Source organism: Ixodes scapularis, unplaced genomic scaffold (genome assembly GCF_016920785.2).
Source record: "Ixodes scapularis isolate PalLabHiFi unplaced genomic scaffold, ASM1692078v2 PGA_scaffold1__304_contigs__length_218370807, whole genome shotgun sequence".
Lineage (NCBI taxonomy): Eukaryota > Metazoa > Arthropoda > Arachnida > Ixodida > Ixodidae > Ixodes > Ixodes scapularis.
In genome coordinates this window covers 173,199,793-173,219,684 of record NW_024609846.1, presented here as the reverse complement: position 1 = coordinate 173,219,684, position 19,892 = coordinate 173,199,793, and the positions used below count along the sequence as shown (strand labels likewise).

Below are 19,892 nucleotides of genomic sequence, written 5' to 3'. Positions count from 1 at the left end.
TCCGTGATTGCGGCTGCCGGACGACCATCTTGGGACACGGAAAATTAACCTTTTGGAGCGTTGCAGAGGCTGGCCGGCAGCGTGCTGAAGACATGTTTTTTGCTCGTTTGTCGTCATTGGGAGCGTTAAAGTGGCCATGCAATAACTTTTTGACTGGTTTTTAATTTGGACCGAACCTGAGCGCACTGAACGTAGTAATTTAAAGAAACTTTTCTTTTCTCAAATTTCGCTTTATTTTAAAAGTTATAGACAAATTAGACTTACAAAAACAAGCAAAAAATAACATCCTTCATGACGTCGTAGGTCCTGGCTTGAGTGGCCGTGAAGTAGTGAGCTCATCGAGCGCTCACGGCTGCCGCACTCAGTGTCGACGGCTCGAGAGGGTGCCAATAAAGCACGTGTTGACTAGGCTGTATGAAGCGGGCGGCCAGGGCAGCTCACATTGCATTTGCCGCGCGATTAAAGACTAATTCGGCATAACACTTCATTGGCCACAAACGACGGCAAACACGGGGTAAAGATCAGTTTAGAACGGGAGCCACTTCGCGCTGCCATACCGCCAAAGGGTCAAATCGCCAGCCAAGCCCGCGCCGAAAGCCTTGGGAACGCTCGGAACCGGTCGGATCCTCGATCCGGTATACGACCGCAGCGCCACCGCGTACATCCGGGACCTTTCTAAGCCCATTGTTCGTCGGAGCCTCATCCCACTACGCCTTTCTAGTACTGTATGCGCCGTTTTTTTCACCGCTTGGTGGTGGGTTTGTCGACGGGTCTTTTCTTGTTTCCGTACTTTATAAACTGCATTTGTTTCTTTTCTGATCTAAAATACTGAACAAAAACTACTTTTATAGATAATTGAAACGGTTCGCGACACTTATATTTTGTATCGACTAAAAAAAAAGCTTTTAGCGGCTCTGACCAGTAGTAAGGCCAGGGCCAAAGACGTCACATATTCCGCGCTTTCGGCAACGCGGGTCGCCCTCATAGGTGGAAAAGGTTTCCGCGTCGTCCGGTTAAAATATGACTCACTGATATTTAGTTATTCTCTCCGTGCCCGCTGGCTTGCCCGAACCCAAAGAGACGTGGAAACCGCAAAAGAGGTAGACGCTTAAGTATGATTGCAGCTCCCCTTTAAGTCCACACTCCTTTACTCCTACTCTGACACTCCGAGTTTCATACTCCAGGCACAGCAACTAAACGGCGCATGGCGTACAGGAGCGCGACACATTGAATCTATTGACGAGCCGCACAAGCTCCTTCCCACCGCACGGTTATGACGAACCTGGCATCCCGTGGATACGGGTGGGAGAAGCCAAAATTATTTCGGTGGTAAATTAATTAAAGCCAGTGTAGAGCGGCAGGGTACAAAGTAAAAGAGACGGCGACGTTATGAAGTTTCTACGAACGTTTAAGTATTTCTGAGAGGTTTGGAGACTCGCTTCGAGCATGTGCGGGGAAAGGCACCTTGGCTGATCTATTTATTGACCGTGCAAGCTGTTTATATTTGAATTAAAGACAACATTCTTGAACCCGTTTGTCGACGCACGAAACCCTCACACTTGCTAGATATTTCGTGGTTCCGTATTGCAGCGAGACGGAATGCGATGGAAGCTGTTGATGCGCTATGCCGATACCGGAACACTGTCGTTCAATAGATAGCACGTCAATTCGTTTCAGGCGAGACATGAACATGATGTTTCGGCTTTCCATTCGAAGTATCTTGATTCTCTGGGCAAAGCATCCTAGAAAAAGCAGCGCTCCGACTGTCTTCTCATCTCAACAACTTTTCTGTCGCTGTGCTGTCGGTAACCTTCCGTTCAATAGATGAATTCGTTTTCAGGCGAGATGCACGAACAAATCTTTCCCGCAATGCTAACTGATGCTTCGGCTTTCCAATCTAAGTATCTTTATTCGCTGCAGCTGAACTAAGCAGTTTAAAAAGGGCAGCCGTCCCACTGTCTTCTCGGCAACTTTTCTGTCGCCGAGCTATCAGCACGCTCGTTCGATAGATCACTTTGTTCTCAGGCAAGGCAGATGAACAAACCTTTTCCGGAATGCTGATTGCTGTCTTGGCTTTCAAATCAAATTGTTTTTACCTGCTGGATTAACCACTAATGGACTGAAAAGGAGCAGCTGTCCGGCTACGCCTTTTGTTTCAACAGTCTCAACAATAGCACAGCCATCTTGTTTGTGGACGTGACATCACAGAGCGCAAAGAAGTCACTTGTGCTCCAAGAAATGCTCGGAGCATGAAGAGCACGCTCGAGTGTCAGTCTCCGGCGGCGCTCCCCTCTGTTTAGTGAAAGGAGCGCCAAACGCTCGCAATGTGTAAAAAATGAAAATTTCCTTTGAAAACGCATGAAATTTTTTTGCAACAGCGCGGCACCGCAAGAAAAGGGCACAACTTGTCGAACGTCGAGTCTCGCCGGTCTTGCGGCGTGATCAAAGCTTCCTTGGCCTGCCAAACTGCTGCATCTCTGTGCCTTTTCACGCTTGGATACTTATCAAGAATCGATGCCATGGCAGAGCTTTGAAGGTATGTCGTACATAGGCGTCTTCTCTATCACCCAGCTGTTCCAGCGAGTTGCTATCAATAGGTAACGAAATCGGTGGTTGCTATTATGTATTAACCATGGCTATGTTCCAAATCTACTCAAATGGATCACATGACAGCACAAATAGAGCAATGCTGTGGAAGAAGGTAGGTTTTCGAAGGCAAAAGTATGAAGCGGCAATATTTGAAGTTTGTCAAACGTGGCCCGTCCATATGGTTGTGTGCAATCTGTCGCCGTCGCCATAGCCTCCTACCCCTCCTTTGTCGCCACTGGATCATGCCCGTTTCTGGACTGCAAGTGCCGCAAGTTACAAATACAGTCGTAAGAGTAAAGTAAAATGCTGCTCCAGAGGCACATGCATCTTCATGCACTTTGCACTCACGCAACAAATCCACACGGCGTTAATTCTTGATCGGTATTCAAGCGTGCGAAGACAAAGATGCAGCACTTTGGCATGCCAAGGAAGCTTTGATCATGCCGCCAGAACGGTAAGACTTGCGTTAGACGAGTTGCCCCTCTTTCTTGCGGTGCTGAGCTTTTGTAAAAATTTCCACGTGTTCTCAAACGCAATTCTCACCGTTCGGGGTTTTAACAAACTTCTTCGGTAAATGACAACGAACGAGCAGAAAACATGTCTTCAGCTTACTGCCGCCCAGCCTCCGCAACGCTCCAAAAGGTTGACTGATAATCTTTGTCCCAAGGTGGCCATCCGGTGGCCGCACCTGAGCTGCAATGACCAAGCGGAGACACGCGATCCAGCAGATTGTCGTGGAGATCAATGGTATTGCCTGCACGGCGTACTATTAGTCTTCAGAGCAAACACAAGTGTCGCTGCGGTCGCCACGTCTTGATTGGGTCAGGTGTACCGTGACGTCTGGTGACGGACTCCGCTTCGCGTTCTGGCATCTGGCTGGCTTCCCTGCGCCCGTTTCCTCACGATCGGAGGTTTGTGATCATGCTGACCTACTGTTCAGCGCTGCAATGCAATTTCCAAAAAGAAGCTGGTATCATATTCTACCACCCGAAAACTTCGAGATTAAAAAGAGCATGGACAGTCAGACTAAGGATGGGAAAGGCACCGTCAACATCGGCCGTTGTGAGCTGTAAGCACGTTGAGAAGCGGGGCTTCGTTTACCCAGTGTACAAGGCGCTGGGTGAGACTTATGCCGACAGAATTTTCATAGCTTTTCCAACCGTTTTTGTCACGTTTACCTTTATACAGGGATGGGCAGTATTTCAGATACAAGTATTTGAAATACGTATTTTAAATACTTTGTGTATTTTGCATCTGTATTTAATTACAAATTAGGTAATGAATTTGACGTGTGTATTTAAATACTAAAACGTGGGTATTTCAAATACAATTGTAATTAAATACAATTTTGTGGGCCGAAAATACACCCCTGAAATTTATTTTCACTGTCCAGCGCAGGAAGAAAACTACGTTCTGCACCGAATGCAGTGTCTCTCAATCAAGCACAAGCTTTTAGCGACTTTGTGATTACGCTGCTAGTCCAGGGCAAGAATAGTGTCGAAATCGACGTTCACAGGCAGGCTGGCTAAATAAGTGCCTGTGACAACTTGTGATGCTTTCCAGCCTGATTTCCATCCATATTTTTGCCTGGAACATTCTAAATGCGCGGGTCGTTCAGATTTTCGTAACTGGTGCGAGTTGCAACAATAAAAAATTCTCTAGCTAGTGCTGCGCGTCTTGGTCGTCTCGGTTCTTTGTTGGTCTATACCAAAATGTAATCCACAAAAAAAGCTGCTTGAAGCTCTGTACTTTTTTCACCTATTACGTCCAAGCTGATTACATAAGTTTGTGATTATATTTCTATTACCCTACTAGAGCCTCTCACACTAACTCCCGAGTGTGCAATGCAAAATTAAAATGAGATACCCAGAAACCCGTTGCAGGTGCCCTGAAGTCGCTGACGCAAATTGTGAGGAATGTATTTGGAAAAGTATTTGGAGGAGACCAAATACATTTAGTTGTATTTGTATATTGTACTTAAATGCTTTTTTGGAAATGTAATTAGATTTGTAATTAAATACATTTTTGACGAAGTATTTTGTATTTGTATTTCGATACATATTTGCATGTATTTTGCCCATCCCTGCCTTTATAATTGGGTTATAAGTATGGAAAGCTATCGGTGGAGGCAACTCCGTCGATGAACCCCCCCGCCCCCTCCACACGATATAAGGCGGTTGTGCAAGGGGTTGTGGAAGCGGCGGTGTAAGTGTTTCAGACACTGAAATTCTGTTCTTTGCAGATTCATGAGTTAAGCGCGAGACACAGGCGCGAAAAATCCATCCGATCCGACGTCCGATCCGACAGTACTACTGCCTGATCCGAAAAATTTGGTCGCTTCAGGCGTCAGATCGGCGATCCGACATGCTTCAAACGCGCCAGATAGTTTCGCACGGCGGACGGATTGTCGGATGCGTCCAGCCAATGACAGCACAGCTAGCGCGAACGTCATGATGACGTACTTGGTCTGTCGGGACGAATAAGAAAACGGGACGGGCGACGGGAAGCCAGACGCGTGGATCCCGCTGATCCATTCGAGAAAGATGGCCCCGGCAAAGAATGCACGCGCTAACAAGAACGAGCTCCTAGCTTCGCTCGTGCGAGCTAAACCATCAATCTGGGACCAGAGATCTATGAACGCGGACCTCCGCTGGAGTGCTTGGAAGTTGGATCTCCTGGGCGGAGCCGAACGGATCGTTGTGTCGCTTGCAAGGTCGGAAGCGTGTGCGTGTGTCTCAATTCGGAGCGGCGTTCGGACTGTCGGATCGGACAATTCTGCCGTCCATTTGTCTCGCGCTTTAGGAGAACATCAGACCCCGCTTTGCGGGCATACAAATGGCATTTAAGTCAAAGGCCTTTGGGTGGTCTCACTTGTGATTTTCTCCCCATGGCCCAGAATATATTTAACATGTTGCTCGAGCAGAGTGCAGCTTTTTCGCTGAGACGTTTTTGTTTAGAAACAAAGTTGAAAAAACCTCTTAATTTATTCAAATCATCAGCAGCGTTGATTGTGCGAGATGTAAATATATTGCAATGCTCCTGCAAGTGTGGTGGCATTTCTTCCTTTTCATATACCAGCTGTGATTCATGCACTGTCTGCCCTGGAAACCATGCTCGGAATGTTGGTTGAAGTTTCGCCTGCTGCTACAGACCATACCTCAATAAGGCCGCATATAATAATTCACTATTCCTACGTAAAATGCGCACAAAAAAAAACGAAAGTAATATGTCGACAGCTAACGCCGTCTCGGCCTTTGTAGGGCGAGTGAGGGGGTAAATTTTGTCCTCAGCATGACGTCACCCCGGCTCGCTGTAAAAGGTCGCCACCCAAACTTCTCGGTGCTAATACTCTCACCATACAATGCACCTGTTATTTGTTTGGCCCCTGGCCATGAAATCATTCTCAGTTTGCCATTCCATCTCACCGAGAGCCCGATTTTGGTCATTGAGGTCTCAACCGGCTTGCACTGAAGAAGTATTAGCGAGTTCGTTTCACGGCACTCGTGCCCACGCGTGTCCACTCGCAGCGTGGAGCGGGTTCGTTTCAGCCGGCACTCCACGAGTGGTTGCACTCTCCGAGTTTGTTTCATTGCTGACACCCCACGCGTGCATGCACTCGCTGCACTGAGAAAATCGAGATTGCGCCAAAATGCAATCCCGTCGTGCCTCGCTCCGGCTAGGCCGGCAAGGTGCTGGAGCAGATGACGAAAGTTTGTCTGCTACGATGTGTCGCGGAACTGAAAGGAAAAAAAGTAGATTTTCTTATAGAAATTGTGTCCCGCGGGCAACGGAATCAAACGCGAGCTTGAACTGTGAGCGTCTCCTATTTCATGAAGCAAGCAGTTGGCAAACCGTGCTCTATTTGGAGGTTTTAAGTCGCTCTGTTGCCGTAAAAACGCTGAAATATACCAGTGTGTAAAGAAATGCTCAGAACAAATGCATCAGCGGCTCCCGAGATGTTTATCACCAACGTGTGCGGGTGAAAAATTGAACATTTGTCGACAAGACTGCCCCAGCAGAAACTTTGACTGCCCAATAAGCATCAGAGAAAGCTAAATTTAGTGATTTTACCCGAGGCTTGGGCAACATCATCATGTTTGACATATACCTACTTCAGCTAACGTGCCCCGTCATATTTTGTTCGAGAAAGCTCTCGTTCTTGACGCCCTCACCAAAGCTAATATCTGATCCACCTGTAATGACGATCGAAATCGAAAAGTTTTGCTGGGTATTCCAGCAGACTAGTTTTAAGGCGTACCCTTTCAGTGGTCCACGCATAATGCCATACTCAAATGGATCAAGCTTCTGCTCGGACAGCATCATCCATTTTCTTCAGTGTAAACGGTTATGAGAATTGAAAGATCGCAACCAGCTGCTTGTAGACAGCTGGTTGCGGAAATTTACGCCGTCTGTAACTATCCCTATGACAGCCGAGTTGCTTGAAGTCATCGCAACTATAAACTACAGGCTGCAGCGACCAGCGTTTGTAGATAAACGTTGGTAGCGACTGTACTCTCGCATTCCCACCCAACACTCCGAACAGCAAGGCGCCAGTTTCGGTTTGAGGTCGGTATTCTTTCTACAACATAGATGGCGGCAGCATCAGTCTTCCGCACTTGGTGCATTTGGCGAATTCGTTTGAGTCCAGTTCTCCGTGCAACACTCTGCGAGTGCGATGCATTCTGGGAGAGAACTCGAACGGTGCCAGTGCGTGTGAAACAAACTCGCTATAAAATACCGCTACCAGACGCATCGTCTGCTAACATGAGGGAATAATAATGAGTTTGTTTGCTACTAGGTAGGTATCATTCTCTGACAGAAACAAAATGACGAACAGACTGGCAAGTCATCTGCGAACAGAGCCAAAAAGGGACAATCGTCTGCTATGAATTGTGTGCTGCGCAGAGCGAGATCAAAAACTAATTGAAATATGGAACAAAGGCTATTTTACGGATGCGATTGTCCTGTGCTTCGTTTGGCTATGCTGATTTGTTTTCTGGCTGTGTGTAACTTGACACCCACTGGTGCTAAAACAAGAGCTTGGGACAAGCACCCACCTTACCACGATATCAATCTCACTATCCGAAAGAGTATTGGATTTAATTACTGAGTGCCTTTTCCATTGACAAGAAGGCCCCAACATTTTCTAAGAACTCCAGTAGGGTTTTGTTGTTGCATCTTTATACTCGCAACTCATTCACTTTGCCAATTTCGTTTTTCTAGCCTGGCTCAGCTGGCAAGCTGAGCGGCGAGTCTGAAACTGTACCAATATTGTTTCCGGTCAGACTGTCCATTATTATTTATTGTTCTTCCCTGCTATTGTGATATGTCTGCACTGTAGTCATGACAGGGGCTTGAATGGTGGCTCCTACTTTCTACACATGGGTCCTAGGGAACATTTTGTAAGTGATGAGGTGCCCACAATCATGGGCGTCAGCAAAGTGGCGGAAAAGGGGGAGGGGGATTATTCTGAAGGGGTGTAGCTTTCAAACTTATAACTTTGAAAGAAAACGAGGTTTGCCCCCCTCCCCCTCCTTTTCCTGCAAAACGTACTGCAGATGCCCATGCCCGCAATCTAGGCCAATGGTTCTGGAAAGAGGGTTTGTGGAACCTCTGCGTAAAGGCATTTTAGGAGTCCGCAAAACTCTGCCGGCAATAATTTTTTTTTTTTTAAATATGATTTGGGGCATTGAGTTGAGCCCAGTCCGGCCATGGCACATTCACAGCTCCGGGAGAAAAAGGAATCTACAGAAGAATACCTCTTTTCACTCTTCCCCCTTTTTATTCTTGGTAAACACGTTTGCAGTCCACCCCCCCCCTTTCCCCTTTTTTTACACTGCCTGGCGTCTCCCATCACTTCTGCCAGTCCAAAAAGAGTTTGCTTGCCACGATTGGCGGTTTCCTTCTTCTCTCTATAGACCGTTTTATCGTGGGTAGCGCCATTTTGAGAGCGAGAGAGAAAAGGGGAAAGGGCTACCGGCGCTTTCCCCCTTTCTGATTGTGTAGAAAGAGTGGAAGTCCCGGGGATGAGAGGCTTGGCCGGCGTTGGGCGTCTGCAGTGCCCCAACTTCGTTCGCGCTTTCTTCTACGTTTCAACCTCCAAAACTTAATTAGAGCCATGGTCTTCGATGGCGACAGTCCCCCGGTCATCGGGACACCATTGCTGGGTGACAGGGTGCACGAATAACGACAGAAAGCGTCGAATACTGTCCGAGGACCTATGTAGCTTGCATGGAATCCGGCAAGGCAAGTACGGCCGGAATGTTTTTGAGCTCCATTGCTTTCCGCATGACTGGAAATGATGAACCATTTATACATTTTTGCTTGCAATGGGCCTATTTCAACGTAGCCGGTTTTAGTTGTAATCAACAAGCGATGCACGAAACGGGAACCTCAATTAACTTTGTAAACGCCCGGAGCTGCTACATATCGTCTTGCTGTGCTGTTTTTATCTTCGTGTCCCTGTTCTTATATGTCCTTGTGAATGAACGACGAAGGCGCTCTAGACGTACTTTTATCGAACCGCAGAAAGCCTCGAAGCAGCCACGAATTATTTTACTATTTGATGCAATATTTTGAGTTCTCACCTCCAATTTCTATCACTGGCACGTTCGCTGCCGCTGTTCCCCCCGTCGCCACACTGGCGGTTGCCATGACTCAAACAAAGAAATGTGCACACTGGGCTCGAAAACGCAGATCGCAACACACGAAATGTTCCTGCAGCGACTATCAAGCGCCTCAAAGCGCCTTAGTCAACGGAAACAACCCACCAGCGGCACTTCAAGGAGCGCTTTTGCCGGCTCTCTGGTATCGCGCAGGACATCGCGATTGAAAAACAAACAAACAAACAATAGAACTACGTTTTCAACCATTTCCAGCCTCACCCGGCGGCGGAAATGAGCCTTCAACTAAGTGCTGTAGATGATAAAATCGAGTCAGTCAGCACTGCAAATTATCACTATTAAGATAAATTCAGTTACGGAATTTTACAAGCTGAAACAGCAGTTATCATGAGAAAACTCGCACGCGCATTGCGAGCGTACCCCATGTTCATCGGCGGTACAGCTTTCGGTGCGTGCTCCATTCACGAAATTTTCCCAGCGAAGTCGAGAGGATGGCGTGGAGGAAACGCCTTTTTCGGTTTACGGACGCAATCCACTGCCGCCGGAGAGAGGGGTCATGTGGAAAGCGATGGAGCTCAAAGACATTGCAGCCGCTCTCGCCTTGCCTGGTTCCTTGCAAGCTACATATGTCCTCGGACAGTATTCTATGCTTTCTGTTTTTATTCCTGCACCCTATGACCCAGCAATGGTGTCCCGATGACCGGGCGACTGTTGCCATCGAAGCCCGTGGCTCTAATTAAGTTTGCGAGTTTCAAACAGGAAAGAAAGCGCGAACGAAGTTCGGGCACAGGAGACACCCAACACCGGCGAAGCCTCTCATCCGGGACTTTCACTCTTTCTACACAATCAGAAAGGGGGAAGCGCCGGTAGCCCTTTCCCCTTTTCTCTCTCGCCCTCTTTCAGTTAAACGGTCTATAGCATCCTTTCTGCTAAAGTGGAAAGAGTGTAGACGGAGCTTCTTCCCCTCACCGTACCGTCTTAACCTGCAACATACTATACTCTCGGGAACAAGATAATAGCCTTGTATCTTTTCTGCCGCCACAAATGCTGTGCTTAGCATGTTTTTGGCAGAGGCTTTTGCTGCCACCACATGCCACGCTATGAAGTGGAGTGCCACGGTGTGTGTGTGCCACATGTCGCATAAAGCAGTGCACTTTCAAGCTGCGTGGATGCAATGACGGCAGAAAAAACACCAGCAGAGCGGACAATACAGAGCATGTTATTAACAGCACTGGTTAATTCCCAATAAATCACAATCTGAATCATTACTGTAAAACCATTTATTTTTGCAAATCTGTCACAGAGGACATAATTGCGGCCACTAAATTTTGCGAATTCCAGACGCATGCATTCAAACTCTTAAAGAGATTATAAAAGCAATTTCGAAATTTTATTTGACGTCTAAAATGGGCGTCGGGCTCATCTCAGACACTGTTGACCAAGTTCCAGCCCGAACAGAAGTTTGTGTGCCGCACCAATCAATTAAACAGTTGTGGTAATATTTGCGCGGGGACGATGCCTGAGACCCCCCCCCCCCCCAAGACGGCGGCAGAAAGGTGAACTAAAGTGCGCCGTCAAAGCGTGACGACAACGGGCTCCTCGTCAGGCGATTGCTTCAAACGGTTTAAACGAATGATGCGCTCTTGGTTTAGAATTCGGTAGTGAGATGGCATACAAAAAAGTAATTTGAATGTTGGATAATTTTTCAAGGCTGTAGTTCGAAATTAATAGGTTTCATAGCGTGTGTAGGAATAGGTTCCATAGCATGTGTAGCGTGTGGGATGACAAGGAAGAAGACTTGTGGAAATAAATGACAGCTGTATGCTGTGCTGGTTTTGAGACGGTGGTGTGTATGTTCCTTTTTGTTTCCTTGTCTCAAGGAAACAAAATTTTGACAGCAAATTTTGAACCCTGCTAGTGCGCACACCTTTCTGATCCAAAACTGACTTCGAGACCCAGTAGGTTTCAAAGCCGGTTTCAAATAAGAAAACCAACGCAGAAGTCAACTTCGAAACCTAGGATGTTTTGAAGTGATTTTTGGCGTTAGTTCCCGAAAATATATGTCATCCGTTTGGTGGCCGGGAGCTAAAAGCATTTCATGCTTAAAATCATACTCATCAGTGCGGCCTTTATTATTCTCTGACTGAATCAATTCTGCTTTTATATGCAGGAGGGAACCATTTGGCTTTTCGAAGGCTTTACTGTGGTCATGGCGGCCTACTGGCTTTTCGGCTTCGCCCATGGCCAAAAGACGTACAATACGAGCTGCCTTCTTGAGAGGCTTTGTCTTATTCTAATCTACTCACAGCTACGGCCAGTTGCAATCAAGGTGATTGATACAATCAAGAAAACACCTGTAGCCTGATTGCTGATCACATAGTGCAATCGCCAAAGTCTGTGGGACTCCTGCCAGGATTGTTCCGATTTTCAAAATCATTAAAGGCTTTGTTTGTTTTTCTTGAGATGGCAGCTGCAAGTTGTGTGGCTCACATACCTAAGTATGCTTCAATTCATGACCAGCTTTATTCGTTTATATTCATCACATTTCTCTAGTCCTCCGTGTCGTTTCCTAGACATCAAACTATTAGACACCTGTATGGAGTAGTTACATTTTGTTTTTACGTTTTTATCAAAACGGTTTCTGTCACCCTGTCTGGAATTCATCACCCTTACTACGAAATGTCAAATTAATCTCACGTTGAGATACTTTTTAAAAGTGGAGATGACCGGCATTAAATGTTGTGTTTCTTTATCACTCCTGTTCATACTTTGTATATTACTTCAGTCAAAAGACACCACCAGTGTACAATACGCCCCGTCCGAGCACAAGCTTTTCAGCCTGGATAAGGTGAGCGTGAGTGAGCACGTAGTAAGCAGTACCGAAGGTAATGAGCGTGCACTGCTGCATTTTCAAAGTTTCAGAAATGCTTTTTTTTAGAAAAAAATAAAAGCCAGGCATTGTTGTGGTATATTCATAACATTGTGGCTTTCTTGAAGAATGCGGGCATTCTGAAGGTGTTGCCGAAGGCTTGCCAGGGTGACAGCGCGGTCGAAGGCGACAAGTGCGAGCTAGTACACGCTCTATCGCAAGCTCTTGTTCTGCGAAAGCGCTTCGCAAAGTCGCTCTTGCATGCCTGTAGCCTTTGCTGCCCTGCAGTGGTAATGGTAGGCAACTCCGGCTGACACAAGAAATCATCCCATCGCTGCCACACTCCGTTTCCCTTTAAAGGGCTGATGAACCGAAATTTGGATTTCAGAAAACGATGCAGGAGCCGTAGGCGGGACGCTACAATCCCTAAAACACTACTCGTAGTCACAAGGCGATATCTCGAATGGAGGGCCGTATTTTTGGAGAAAGAGGTTGAGATTGAACGAGGCCGATGAGGCGCGTGACGTCGAGATACCTAGTCTCCTCCTCTCTCTGCTTCGCCCCCTCAAGGCGGCGAGGCGGAGAAGACGCGAGGTCGTTCCCTCTCCTTCTCGGAGAAACAAGACAAACAAATCTGTCAAATGCGCCTCCTTTTTTTTTTAAATAAGGTCATCCATTCGAAATATCGCTGTATGAGTGATGTTTTAGTGTTTGTAGCATCTTGTTACACGCTTTTGCCGCCGTGTTTTATGGAATCCAGATTTCGGTTCAACATCCCTTTAAGTGCAAGTGAAACTGAAATGCCAAGAATGAGCACGTTGTCCCGAACGACAGTTGCACTGCACAAGCGCGCATGCTTAGCAACATTCAAAGCATGGAGATTGCTCTTAAAGCCTCTGCATCAGGCTTCCTGTTGCAGCTCGTGGTACCGAAGCAAGCTTTTGGGCAGACACTTTTTTATAAGCAGAAACTTCACCTGCCATCGCAGAGCTCCGACCTGTACTCGGAGTACTTAGTTGCGGTACTTTAGATAAAACAGAAGGGCAACAGGTGACGTAGAAACCTCACCTGCACCGCAGTACTCCGACCGGTACTCGGAGTACTTACTTGCGGTATTTTAGATAAAACAGAAGGGCATTGAGCAGTGCAAACTATGATTATTGTCAGGTAAGAAGTATTCAGTTGCAGTAATTGTTTTGCTTTACATACAAAAAAGCTGGAGTATGCTTAAATGCTGGGCTAGCAACCAATTGCTACCAGGGGCACTATGCTACACGACGGGACTAAGCGGAATCAAGGAACCGGGAGCCATCCAGCGACCTGGATGCAAAGATGGGTTCAGCTTCCACGGGATTGGTGCCACCTGGATCTTGTCCCAAAGGGCCAGCAGCAGCTGGATAGCCTCGCATTGCGATGCGGGGAAGGGGATGCCGAGCGAGCTCAAGGCATGCCGCCCACTCAGTGTGAGGGCCAGGTGCTCCCACTGACTGGCTAGGTGCATGTTGATGAGTTCCTGGAAGGTGTTGTTTACACTTAGCTGCCGGAGCTTGGCGTTCGACGCGTACGGCGGCACCCCCAGTGCCAGCTAGTACCCCTTGCGAATAATCACGTCTATCTTGCCCTTACCTCTCGACAGCAGGTTGAGATACGGATTTGCGCAGGCGATGTGGCTCACGACGAGTGGTTGGGTCAGCCGGATCAGGTCCGACTCCTCGAGCCTGTGTCTGTGATTCGTTATCCTTCTCGCCATGCGCATGACTTGCGTGGTTGTCTTGACGAGTCGGTCGACCGTGTACTTGGCTCCGCCGTCCCGCTGGAGGTGAAGGCCCCAGGATCCGAACCCGCTTCACCACCGGCACGGGGGTACCATCCTTTAACGTGAGGCGGATGTCCGCCTTCTTCTTCGGGAATTGGCTTGCCCGCGCGGAGGAGCAACAGCTGAGACTTATCGGGGGCGCGCTGGAGGTTGCCGGCCTCAAGGTAGTTCTGCACCGTCTCGATGACTTCTTCGAGGAAGTCTTGCCTCCCGCTGTCCGATCCCGACGTAGCCCGAATCGTCAGGTCGTCCACGTAGAGTGGCATAGAGTGTATGCTTCATCCGGGGAATCCGTTCCAGTAGAGGAGGCGGCTTGCACATCGCCAGGTAACAAGGTGGGTGACAGGACCGAGCCTTGCCGGTTGCCCTTGATCGGTATCGGGATGGTGCTTGTGCGGATGGACTCGACTCCGATGGTGGCCATCCAGTTGCTCAGGAAGTCCCGCACATAATCATACATCCGGGGCCCGCACCCAGTTGAGGCCAAGTTCTCGAACACCAGCGTGTGACTGACGTTGTCAAAGGCGCCCTTTATATCCAGGGCCAGGACCGCCCGTGTTGTCGTACAGGAGATTCTGTCAAGGATATCCTCCTTGGTCTGAAGCAGGACATCCTGCGTGGAGGTGTGACCAGAACCCGAAAATGGTGTTCATGGTGGCATTGAGTTCATACAGGATGGCCCCCTCAAATATCGCTGTAAACAGCTCATCAGGGCATGGGCATTTAAAAAACTGAAATGGAGTGTCCAGGTCTGTGACGCTCGGCGGTATACCTGATAACCTCTATTTCTTTTGGATCCTTTTCAAGGGAGTATATTTTCCACTTCGGGCCACTTTTCTTGTTTCTGGCACTTACTACTGCAGGAACTGTTTCACCCTCACTTTCTTCTTTGCTTTCGCAGCACTCATTTGATGTTAATGTGGAAGGGGATTGGCCGGATTCCACTCTTCGTTCCTACGTAAAATGTGCTGGCGTCCAATACCTGCCACAGAAAGGGTACTTAAGATTCCAAAAATGACTAAGAGTGTGTAAACATATGATGCCAGCATTTCTTTTTTCTTTTTATTTCCAATGAGCAACATTATATTATGCCAAAACTCTCCCTAAGTGCACACTGCATTTCACAGCGCGCTAAACTCTGCCGGAAAAATCGGCACCTGCACGCAAAGGGGCGTCGTTTCCTCAGCAGTGTATTTTACCTTGTGAAATTTTAAGGCGCTCCTTTCTTTTGCAGCTAGAACATCCTTAAAAATACTAAAAATGCGTTCGCCACGGACGACCGAGTCTTCCGCCGGGAAACGCTGTCGTTTGCATACGATACGCCTTGAAATTTTCACCCCATGGTCGATCAGACGCCGATTTTTCCAGTTGCTTTCCCATACCTTGAGCCACCCAGAAACACCGCGGGCGCCCGTAAATTAAAAAAAAAAGAAAAGAATGGAACGGCATTGAGTGTTTTGTTTACTTACCGACTTTGTGCGTGGACCGCGCCACGTTGCGCTGCCTGACGCACCCGCGTTTTGGAACGAATTCAGTTGACAGTTCCCTCCGAAGATGAAGCCACTGAAGCCACGGCGGTAATCGGACTGGTAGGCTGTTCCCTTTCGAACGGGCGGAAGAAGACTACGAAGAATTCGGCAGCGAACGGGCGGAAACTCGATTACGTACAGCTTCAGTAGTTGACGCTTTGTTTTCTCGATTGCGTTCGCGGCGTTCACCGTGGACTCGCGCACTCGGCCGTAGCCGAACGGCCGAACCAGCTGGACGGCTGCCGGCGCGCGTACCGACAGCATCGCCATAGCAACCACGCCGCGAGTGTGGTTGCCAGACAGAATTCACACGATTTTTTTTTCCTCGTCACTCACGTTGAGTTACTAGAAGTTAGGCGCGTATCATTATAATACATTATGCTGTAAGAAGTTATTAAGGGATATGTGTACCTACCTAAGACAAATGCAGAAAAAATATTATTGAAAAATAAAATTGGCGTAATCTTTTCATATCTTGCTTAAGACTAGCGTGGTCACTGGGCTAACCGATGCGCGAAATAGGAGGGCATATATACCGCTCGGGGCACTTGTTGGTTTGTATAAGTAGGATGTACGTACTATTTGTTGTGTGTTGTGCAATTGATCGGTGCTTGTTCCCTGTGTGTATGTACAGTGTTGTGCGTATGTCCAGGTCGTGAATAGATGTAACCGCGCGGCGGGCAGCGAAAAACAAACTGCTGTTTTCTTTTTTCAAATGTTTCACTTTTTTTTTTCGTCGCTAGATGGCGGTTGTCGCCGCCCAATTTGAAAAGTGTGGCGGTTGGTGATCTATAACTATTAGAGGGCTGGATGCCATTAGTCCATCCGTCATGTTGATCGCTCCGAGTTGTTCGGTTCCGCTGGTAGCTGTGTCGCCGTGTTATGCTGCCTGATTGCAACAAAAGGAGGTTAGGCGGCTTCCCCAGCGCGTGTTCTAGGTGCTGAATGCCGCTGTTCACGCACAAACGTTCATGAGTGGATAACGCACGTAACAGAGGTGAGCACAGGCAATAGTTAATCGAGAGCCGCGCGAGTGCGATACCTCCTACCCGCTGTCGACAGAGGGTGTCGGAGCGATTCGTTGTCGACTTGTCGTCCACGGCAAGTAGGCGTTTTGTTCAATAAAGCCAGCCTGCCAGTGTTTTGTAAAGCTATCCCTTCTTTATAAGCGCTTCTGATGCGATGAAAATGCGACCGGCTTTGAGCAGGCCGAGCGAGACTTCGGCGACAGTCTCGGCTGTTCAGTCTCCAGCGGTTTCGGCCTTACTCGTAATATTTGCGGTGTTGGCGCTTGGACATAGGGATGTCTGGAAAGTTTTTTGCGCCTACAGATGACACCAAACGAGCGTGCGAGCCGTATGCTCTTGCTCCGGCGAGAAGCCGCGTACGGCTCGCCAGGCTCGTATCGCCTGTCGCATACTGGCCGCCATATTGTTTTTAGGGTGTTAGCAGTTAACACGATTTTCACCACCTCCGGCGGCTAACACCCTTACACGAATAAAGGCGTTAGCCAGAGGACGAGCCATTTACACGAATAAGGGTGTAAAAATTTTAAGTGTGTACAGTCCCAGTCAAAGCGTTTTGACGAGAAGGCATGTTTGTGTCTAGTTTCTTTCAAAATAATGCAGGAATGCACGTCTGGCATGGGGACTTCTGCCCACGGCCCCAGACCGGACGTTTGCCTGACGCGCCACCACCGCGCCGTGACGTCACAGAGTTGAGTTCGTGTATACACAAACTCATTTCTGTTACGTCACGGCGCGGTTGTGGCGCGTCGGACGCACTTCCAGTCCGGGGCTGTGGGCGGAAGTGCCCATCTGAGACGTGTATTCCTGCGTTGTTTTGAAAGCAACCGGACAAAAACCTGCCTTCTTGTCCAAATGCTGCGACTGGGGCTGTACCAAAAGGGTTGAGAAAGGTTTGAAGGTCAGTTGCTTGGGCGGGAAGCTTTTTGGGTGTAATTCACGGATACTTCTGGCCATCAGATTTATTTGTTTTGTTCCAAAATGAATGCCGGAAAACCGTCAAGTTGTACGGACCACCTGCGAACTGCGTTCAGTGCGTCTTCAAGTTTAAACGGTCGCCTGATCGTTCGAACTGTCGTCTGCTCTTTCAAACGTTTCTGTTTGTCGTCTGCCCTTTTAGAGGACACCGGCCCGTAGACCAAACGTGGGCCCGGCACTTGCGATAAGAAGTAAGTGCAGGCCTCAAAAGACTTACGTTTGAAGGTTGGTAAGCAGGCTCGATGTAAACAGTAGATACGAGGAGATGTTGATCATTGTTACCAGTGGCCATCACCGACTTGTTAGGCCTGATTCACTTGGTTAGATTCTGCTTGCGATTTTCAGTATTGACGTCGACCATCTCAGCTACGGTTCACGCTTTTGCAGTCAGAGCGACGTCGCTATTGAAAATTGCGAGTGAAATCTCATCATGTGAATCAGGCTCTAGCTATTCTGCGGCGTCCACGCGGAATGAATCGCCGCATGTCAGATTATTCACGCGAAGTTTTGCGGGGTAACAAGCCTCATTAATTTCGCTGACGCCGCTCAAGTAGTCGGACATCGTTAGGAGGACGTAGAATCAACAATTCCAACGCGAAAAAGAGCCCGGGAACTTACACCGACGACGACAACATCGCATTTCAATGGTTTGTTTATGGGCGACGGTGAGCTTCTTGCCCACACCCCCATCGCGCATACGCGGCGCCGGTGGCATCCACTAGGGGCGCTCCGGTTTGTTTGTAAACATGAGTTGGTGTATACCGGTTGTAGTAACTATCGCACTGCTTTTACAGAGCGGGGACCAGGCTTCCGCTTCTGGGCCAGGGTGCAACAGCAGCACCGCCGCTTTATGCGACACCGTGCCAGCAACTACTGCAATTGATGGCCATTTTGAACCGCACTTGGAGCCGCCCATCTGCCACATATGTATGTGTGTGGTAACGAGAGGTATGTAGTGACTTGGTTCACCTTATCGTGTAATGACAGAATAGCTTTATCAGTCTCTCTCTCTCTCTCTTTGTGCAATGTTATTCGAGTCTATATCTGAAATGTAATGTTTTTTGGTGTGCCAGGTACACCGACACTGTCTGTGGACAAAGCTGTGCAAGCCTTCGAGGAGCTTTGTCAGACCTCGACTGAAAATCCGGCACTGCCAACATCTTCCGGTGAGTAGCTGTGGTGGCTTAAGAATATAGTGCTATCTATGTAATACAATTGTGACGAGAGTTTTAATAGTATACATAACATAGATGCATTATGTCCGTGTTTCCCCGAGTTTATTTTTGTCAAATTTGGAAAGTGTTATTTGGACTTCATTCTTCTATCAAAACAAATTTTAATAGTGTGAAATATTTACAATGAGCTCATCTATGCATTTCAAAACAAGCAAGTGTGCTTGTATTTACTACAAGCTTGCTGTAATAAATACAAGTGCACATGTTTGTATATGCATGAAAGTAAATGTCGCCTCGCTGTTGTAGGTGCCACAGAAATGTGCCGTGAAAGCGCAGGTTGAACAACATAGTAGTATAGCAACTTCAGCTTCACGCACCCCCATTCAAGTCACTTTACCCGCACCCACTGATGGAACTATGCTGTCCATGGTGACTATGGTCTGAACTTGAGACTGGAACAACCGCTAGCACCGTTAGACGTACAGCCTTATTTCTGCCGTGACCTAGAAATACATTGCCTTTTTCTCTGCAAAAAACAGACACCCACCGTCTTTCTCAGGACCGACGACCCTTCGCACTGATCCAACCTGATCTTTATTGCGCGCTTTTTTCTTTTCCCCGGTCGGTGTGACCTTCAAAATCCTATTTTTTTCGGATGAATTCGAATTGACAAAAGTTTTACAGGCAAATGGTTTTCGGATTTCATCGGCTTTATTTGAAAACACAGAACCACCGTTATATCATAACCATGGTGTTGAACCGCCGATTTTGTGTTTTGTTGTGGTTTGGTCTCGGTTCCAGCATGCCTGCTAGATATTAGTTTGGTTACTGCCGCTACCAAGCATGAACTGGTTCCAACCAGTTCATAACACTACCTTTGACTGTGGCCATTCATGCATTTCCCTCATCTTTCGTTGAGCCTGGGCTATTTGCAGTTGCATGGCAGAAAGGTGGAGACGTAATGTTTTTATTGCGTCAAAATAAACTTGGAAGGGTGAGAGTGACGGATATATATTTTTGCTCATCAATTGTAAAAACTGCACTGCATCACAAGTCATGTCATGCACACTGTTACTGTGCATGTTAAGCAGTTTTGACACCATAATGTTTGCTCTGGCATTCAATCTTTTCCAGGCATGGTTGGCCAAAGCCCTTTGGGGAGCGAGCCAGCTGTTCCCGGAAGTCCCCAACAAGCCCAAGAGAATTCTGCAGACGTTGAGCAAGAATTGCGCCAGTGGTGCTCTACGCCTACAGAGGACAAGACGCCAAGCCCCTTGTCGTTGGAGCG

General features: G+C 47.8%; 1 long non-coding RNA gene and 1 pseudogene across 1 annotated transcript; both read left to right on the top strand.

The window, feature by feature from the left end:
* Positions 1–18,355, top strand: part of LOC120849282 — a 26,714-nt pseudogene extending 8,359 nt beyond the window's left edge.
* LOC120849274 lies at positions 18,356–19,892 on the top strand. Its single transcript, XR_005717897.3, has 3 exons — positions 18,356–18,377; positions 18,503–18,595; positions 19,739–19,892. It is a non-coding gene; the product is annotated as an uncharacterized LOC120849274 (long non-coding RNA).